Below are 7,367 nucleotides of genomic sequence, written 5' to 3' on the forward strand. Positions count from 1 at the left end.
TGTAGTTCTGACGTCAACTTTTTACGGAAGTCACAACGGTTCGTGAAAAATCACAGCTACTTTAAGCAGGCTGTGTGCATTTTACTGTGGACTGACTGTTTTGAAACTTATATGGTAGTTAAATAGCCCCTAGACCTCAGTTATCATGAAAAAAGCTGGGAAGTTTCAGTTTTGACAATATGGGACCTTTAAGGTATTTGTGCTGTAACTGACCCATCTTCTTCTTGTCCGAATGTGGGTTTAAAACAGTGAGTGTCAGTATATTAAATTAGTTAACCACTCACACATTTTATAATTCCAGAAAATTAAAAAAACTGCATGTTCTTCAATAAAAGCTATAGTTATTGAGTGGGGAAATATGAAAAGAGTGATGATTTCAGTTCTGATAGATTAAGATAATACAGAAAATAAATAAATGTAGCCTATGCATGTATGTCACAATGCAAAAAAAGTCCAGAATGTCTTATTTCTTTTGATTTGGGGGTGAAATTATAACCTTGACATTATCACACAGAACTCAGTGTTACTGATATTTCACATGCACTGTAATGAAAAGAGTATTTTTGATGTAAGATGTAAGAAGACCCTCACTGAGAATCAGCACGCTTTAATGTGCCAGAAAACATTATATTTATTCATGAAGTTCGAGGTTTGTGTTTTGCTGAACTCCATCACCAGGTTTAATAAGAATCATTTCATATCAGAATCAGAATCAGAAAGAGCTTTATTGCCAAGTATGTTTGCACATACAAGGAATTTGTTATAGTGTCACGAGCTTCCAGTACACGGAGACAACAACAACACACAGATAATAAAAATGAGATGTGAATAAAATACAGGTCTTCAGCAAGTTGTTGATTGGCCTCAGTGCTCAGACATCATATCTATGTCTATTCAAATATATTTAAGCAGACATTGAGTATTTTTGTTCTGCTTTATCGTGAGAATAAAGACACTCCTGTATTAGTTTTGTGCTGAAGTCGATTGATTCATCAGCGGAGAATCACTTTGAGTCTCAGAGTTTCTTTCTTTGTGAATAAATTCTATTTTGCAGTTATTTTCAGACCCATTCAGGTTTCAAAACTTCTCAAGCGTCTCTGAATCAGGATTTCAGTGGAACGCTTGATCAAAGTCATCAGGTCTTTAATAATGTTCTCAAACCAGTAGCACAGAAACATCATTTATACATTGTTCAGGGAACTTTGTTTCTGAAACAGTTTGTAACTGAACTCATTTGTAAGTCGCTTTGGATAAAAGCGTCTGCTGAATGACCAAATGTAGCCTTTTTTTCAGAACGTTCAGAAAAAAACATTCAAAAGTAACGTTCCCATAATGTTAGCAAAATGATCAAATGGAATGTTTCTTTAATAGTTGCATAACCAGAAATAAACTGGACATTTGAACGTTCACAACGTTTACAAATAGCGTTTTTATAACTTAATGAGAACGTTGGCAAAACGTTTTAGAACATGTTTGTTAGCTGGACTATAATCACAGTTGATTTCAAGCGTTTTCATTGTTGTTGTTGTTTGGGAAAGTTGAAAAAAAATGCAGTTAAAAAATAATAAATGCCTGTTTCTGGACCAATATGGTCTTTGGTGGTCTGGTCTGAATCGGTGTGTATTTATTTATTTATTGTGATCTTGACTTCACTTCTGTTCTTTAACTCCTGAACTGCTTGGTTTCTATCGCAGAGTCGCGCTGCTGTTCCTCTCTGTCACCAGCAGGGGTCGCAAACATCTCGAACGTCAATCTGTGATCAAACCTTTCATTTTATTGAGAGGCCACTCGAACTTTGACACGCTGCATTACTGAACTCCATCATGTGCTGAAAGTTATCGATTTCTATTCAGACGTGAAGCGTTTCAGCGACGCCGCGGTGTGGCGTGGAGCTTTGGCGCATGCGCACTGCGCAGAGGCGGCGCTGGAGCCCAAGAGCGTTTGGAGAGTCGAGCGATTCCACTTCAGCGCTACTTCCGCGTTCGGTCAACACCACGTGACCAATCAGCCGCTTATTTGAATTAATATGTAGTTATCTCATATTAAGTAATTAGTAGAAAATGTTTAGAGTTAAGAATGAGAATGATTTAAAGTTTATTTGAGACTCGGATTCAGAGTTATTTATTCAGTGAAGTTTCAGATCAGATTGTAAGTACAGCCACAGCATTATAACATTATATTAAACAGAAATACTATTAAATCAATACGAATATCTAATCAAATGTTTAAAAATATGAATACATTATAGTAAGCATGCAAGACGAAGTAAACAAATAAATACAATTTATTCACAGGTTGTTTTGTTATGAATGTAAAACGCTTTCTACATAATACATAATTGAGTTTATTACTTTCTGAAATAAATTATTTAATTGTTTAATTCAAAAAATGACGTCACTGTGTCATATAGAGCTAAATGAGAGATGATGATGATGGATATATGAAATATAAATAATGCAGATTACAGCCAGGGCATACAAAAATTAATTTTACATTAAATAAGTAACTTAAATTAATTTTTGACTTGTTTTATAGCTCTCTTATTTTTCAGATTGTGTAGGCCTACTGTTGGATTTCTTGTTTTGGGGAAAAAGTGGAAGTTTGTACTTACAATATTTTTTGTGTATTTGATTTGTGACATTAAAGGCAAAGTAAACAATTAGACTTAACATTAAAAACTGATAAGAAGGACAGCTCCAAAATAAAGGAAATATGGTTTTAAAATGTACAGCACATGATACATTAAAAAAAATAAAAATTTTAAATCTTACTTTCATATTTGTGAATAATGATATTTCTTTGATTTAGTTTGTTTATGGGACAATTTCCAGATTTTCTTTCATACATGTCCTGCAAGTTGCAGATATAATAGTATTTCCTATAGTAATCCACTGGGCGGATTACCACATCTAATTATTAATTAAATAAATATAAACGATTACGCCTGCATTTTTGCACAAAAAAAAAAAAAAAAAACGCGTCTCACGCGTGACGTCACTAGAGCTGCAGCGAACCGGAGTGGAAGCGCTAGAATCTCGAGCGCAGCGACATTTTCATCTCATTTCATTTCCTCTTCTTCCACAGGCCCAAATAGCACTGTCTGATCTCAAACCCACAACAACTGCATGCTCGGAACAACCCGGAGCCCAAACCCTCAGAAGAGAAGCAGACGCTCATGCGCGATATTCGCTGGGTGAGTCTCCGTTCATCGACGCGTTTAATGCATCTATAATCATCCGATCGCGTTTCACATTGATTATTGACCGATTGCTGTCAGCTGATCGCCTGTGTTCTCCCTTCAGCCCGTTGTGTGTTTGTGCTCATGCATTAGTGATTTCACACACACACTGCATTTCTGCCGCTTGCATGTGAAGTTCCAGATGCGTGAAATAAAGCTGCTGATCACAGGTGATGTGCATGTGGAGTTTGCAGGCGTAGTTCTCTCAGCATCTCACATCACAAATGCATTCATCTGTATTTATCATGCACGGCTCATTTGCATAAAAACATACAGCTGAAGCTCTGATTTCTCTTCTTCTGGAGCTGATGTTGGTGTTGCATCTGCTTTACTTTGGATGATGGCATTCATCGTTTGCTGTAGTACACATTTCTGAATGATTGTTATATATACAGCATGGAATTTCCATGCAAAATTATATTCGCATTATTTTACACTAGCATCTGTCCAGAAAACATGGTAGTATTATGATATGCCGTTTATAATGTTGCCATATTATAGTAGGGTTCATTCATTCCATTGATTTCAATGGCGAAAAGTGCCTCAGTTTACTAGAATTTTCCCTAAATAAACCAAAAAACCTGATGTAACCATATCTATACAATGTTTATATGCCATGATATTTGCATTGCACTCCATGATACTGTACAGAATACCCTGGAAATGCCATAGTCCCATGTTTAGTGTGCTGACGATGCAAACGAGGTGAGGAGATCCGGCCTCAGGAGTTTAAAGAGCCAGACAGCAGCATGCAAAGAGACCGTCTGTTGCGTCTGTGAGTGCCAAGATACCCGATCCGGATGAGCAGGAGGATTCTGGGACCAGCTTTTGGAAACGCACACGTCTGATTGCAGACACTTGCTCATTCAGCAGGGTTTCCACAGCCTTGCCAAACCAAAGCATGCTTTTTTTAAGGCTTGGAAAACATGCATATTTAAGGCAAGACACTACAGGTGAATGGAGCAGAGATATTAGCCTAACTAATGCTTTCCTCAGTAGAAGGTATGTGTTTTGAATGTTTTCTTTCCACTGGTCTGAAAAGACATGTTATGGAAGCAAAATAGACCTCAAAACACAAAATTGACCAGTGCATGAAAAAACACTAGTTTTGCCTGTAGTTTCTGGCTTTAAAAGACATGGAAGTTTCTGTAATATATATATATATATATATATATATATACACACTTGTCAACATTTGAAGTGGATCAAAACCTTTCATCAAAGTTGTCCTAAAACCAAAATGCATTCTTGTCTTAGAACAACTTTGATCAACATTTGAAGTGGGTCAAAACCTTTCATCAAAGTTAACCTAAAACCAAAATGTGTTCTTGTCTTAAGACAACTTTGATGAACTTTTTTGATCCACTTCAAATGTTGACTACTGTAGTGGGTCATGTAGAAATGTCTGGTTTGTAAGTGTAATCTATATACAGATGGATTGATTTGAGTTGTTATCGCAGGAATCATGAGTGTGGAAACTCTATGATCTGTGGATCTGATCACTGTTTTGTGAGGAACATCTGAGATGCGTTTGAAAGCAAGAGTCTTTTGAGTTTTGTCAGTGCCAGTGTCTTTCGTCGTCTCATCATCAGAAACATGTTTCTTTTGATGGTTCTGCTCTGTTCGAGGAGCTCCAGTGTTTTCAGAGGGACTCAGCTGATGTCGAGTTCATTGATTGAACTCCATTAGTGTGCGTTCGAACCCCTGCGGCCTTCAGCGCTCCGTGTGATTGACAGGTGGATCCCAGCAGGCCGGTTCAGTCGGATCTGGTCTGTTTGGTTCATTGACGTGCCGTCACCTTTCCGTTTTGCTGCTTAAAGCAGCCGTGGAACGTTAAATCGCACTTCAGATCTCTCAAAGGTGTTTACTTTTAGATGCAAAACAAGAAAGCGTTTGTGCATCCTTCTTTGCAAGTTCAAACAATAAATGTCAAGATGAATGTTACTTTGTAGAATTTTCATTTTGCATTCATGCAAAGATGACAGAAAATTTATTCCGTTAAATTGCAATTAAAAATCTATAAAGTGCAATAAAACAAACACTTAAAGAGTATTTTGGATGTTTTATTTCCATTAGTCTGAAAAAGACATGTTATGGAAGCAAATACACCTCAAAACTCAAAATTGGTGCATATTTTAAAAAGACAACACTGGGTTTGCCTGTATTTGTAATTCCATCCATCCATCCATCCATCCATCCTTCCGGCCTTCCTTCCTTCCGGCCTTCCTTCCTTCCGGCCTTCCTTCCTTCCGGCCTTCCTTCCTTCCGGCCTTCCTTCCTTCCGGCCTTCCTTCCTTCCGGCCTTCCTTCCTTCCGGCCTTCCTTCCTTCCGGCCTTCCTTCCTTCCGGCCTTCCTTCCTTCCGGCCTTCCTTCCTTCCGGCCTTCCTTCCTTCCGGCCTTCCTTCCTTCCGGCCTTCCTTCCTTCCGGCCTTCCTTCCTTCCGGCCTTCCTTCCTTCCGGCCTTCCTTCCTTCCGGCCTTCCTTCCTTCCGGCCTTCCTTCCTTCCGGCCTTCCTTCCTTCCGGCCTTCCTTCCTTCCGGCCTTCCTTCCTTCCGGCCTTCCTTCCTTCCGGCCTTCCTTCCTTCCGGCCTTCCTTCCTTCCGGCCTTCCTTCCTTCCGGCCTTCCTTCCTTCCGGCCTTCCTTCCTTCCGGCCTTCCTTCCTTCCGGCCTTCCTTCCTTCCGGCCTTCCTTCCTTCCGGCCTTCCTTCCTTCCGGCCTTCCTTCCTTCCGGCCTTCCTTCCTTCCGGCCTTCCTTCCTTCCGGCCTTCCTTCCTTCCGGCCTTCCTTCCTTCCGGCCTTCCTTCCTTCCGGCCTTCCTTCCTTCCGGCCTTCCTTCCTTCCGGCCTTCCTTCCTTCCGGCCTTCCTTCCTTCCGGCCTTCCTTCCTTCCGGCCTTCCTTCCTTCCGGCCTTCCTTCCTTCCGGCCTTCCTTCCTTCCGGCCTTCCTTCCTTCCGGCCTTCCTTCCTTCCGGCCTTCCTTCCTTCCTTCCTTCCGGCCTTCCTTCCTTCCGGCCTTCCGTCAGTATAGATGTAGAGTGTTTTAAAACGAAATATTCAGAATTCATTCGGATTAATGTGAGATCTTAAAAATAAAGGATGCAAAAGGTGGTTTTCACAGAAATGCCTTAAAAGAACCATTTTAGGCTCCTCAAAGAGTCTTCAATGAAATAACTTTGTGTGAAGAACTTATAAATAATCACAAGAGCCTTTTGTTCCAATGAAAAGAATCGATGGATGTTAAAGGTTCTTCATGCAGCCATCGATGCCAATAAAGAAGTTTTATTTTTAAGAGCCTGAAAGATACAGAGACTTTAAACATAATGAAGAAAAGTGATGTTAGTGAAGAGAAAAGTTCCTGCGGTGTTATTTTTACCATTATGAGAGTGACTTCATTGAAGCTCAGAGCAGATTCAGAGCTTCCAGTGGATTTGAGGGACGTTTTGTTGTTGTGGACTTTGGAGCTCTTGTGCTGTATTGTTCAGGTGATCGTGTTAAATCTGTGCTGATGCTGAGGAGATTTAACACTGACTTCACTGTTGAATGCCTGAGGGGTTCAGGTTTGGTCTCAGGACAGGTTTTGTTCATTGTGGTCCGTGTCGTGAGCTGATGATGTTCTTCACACAGGATTATTGTGGTCTGTAATCATATAAACATCTGCAGAGATGCGTCAGAAACACGCTCTCAGCCTTTATAAATCCAGAGACCGTATTCAAAAACATATCTGCGTTGATATGTACCTCTGGTTCTTCTGTTGTAATAAAAATGAATAAACTTAAAAAGAAATGCCACTTTAATGGCCTACATCTTAATTTTTAGTGTGGTTCTTGTTTTTGTGTTCTGTTTTTAGCATTTTGAGATACTGTTAATATAACTAAATGGAAATAAGTTTAAGAATTATTCCCTAGTTGAGAACCAATGCAGATCATCACAAACAGAGTCTCATCATGCTTAACATTCTGCATTGCATCCACCGTCTTTGCTAATAGAGTTTCCTTAAACGTTTGTGCCATTGAACCAAATTCAGCTCAACTGTTATTAATATGTAAAGTGTGTAACTAGGCCTGGGTGATAAAACAGTATCGATATTTATCGACGGTACACCTTCTTCGATAACGATAGAAAAAAATG

At 39.6% G+C, this 7,367-nt stretch overlaps 1 protein-coding gene across 2 annotated transcripts in view; it reads left to right on the forward strand.

Annotated features, from left to right (window-relative positions):
* Window positions 1–3,020: 3,020 nt before the first annotated feature.
* The window catches only part of LOC107665173 (tyrosine-protein kinase CSK), a 39,171-nt gene continuing 34,824 nt past the window's right edge, over window positions 3,021–7,367 (forward strand). The window contains exons 1-2 of one of the 2 annotated variants that reach the window (XM_016455963.1): window positions 3,021–3,193; window positions 3,332–3,408. The gene's annotated coding sequence lies outside the window, so the exon portion shown is untranslated. The remainder of the gene's footprint in view (window positions 3,194–3,331; window positions 3,409–7,367) is intronic. The other variant, XM_016455956.1, reaches the window with a different exon arrangement.

Source organism: Sinocyclocheilus anshuiensis, unplaced genomic scaffold, assembly GCF_001515605.1.
Source record: "Sinocyclocheilus anshuiensis isolate Anshui unplaced genomic scaffold, SAMN03320099.WGS_v1.1 scaffold1303, whole genome shotgun sequence".
In the NCBI taxonomy this organism is placed as follows: domain Eukaryota; kingdom Metazoa; phylum Chordata; class Actinopteri; order Cypriniformes; family Cyprinidae; genus Sinocyclocheilus; species Sinocyclocheilus anshuiensis.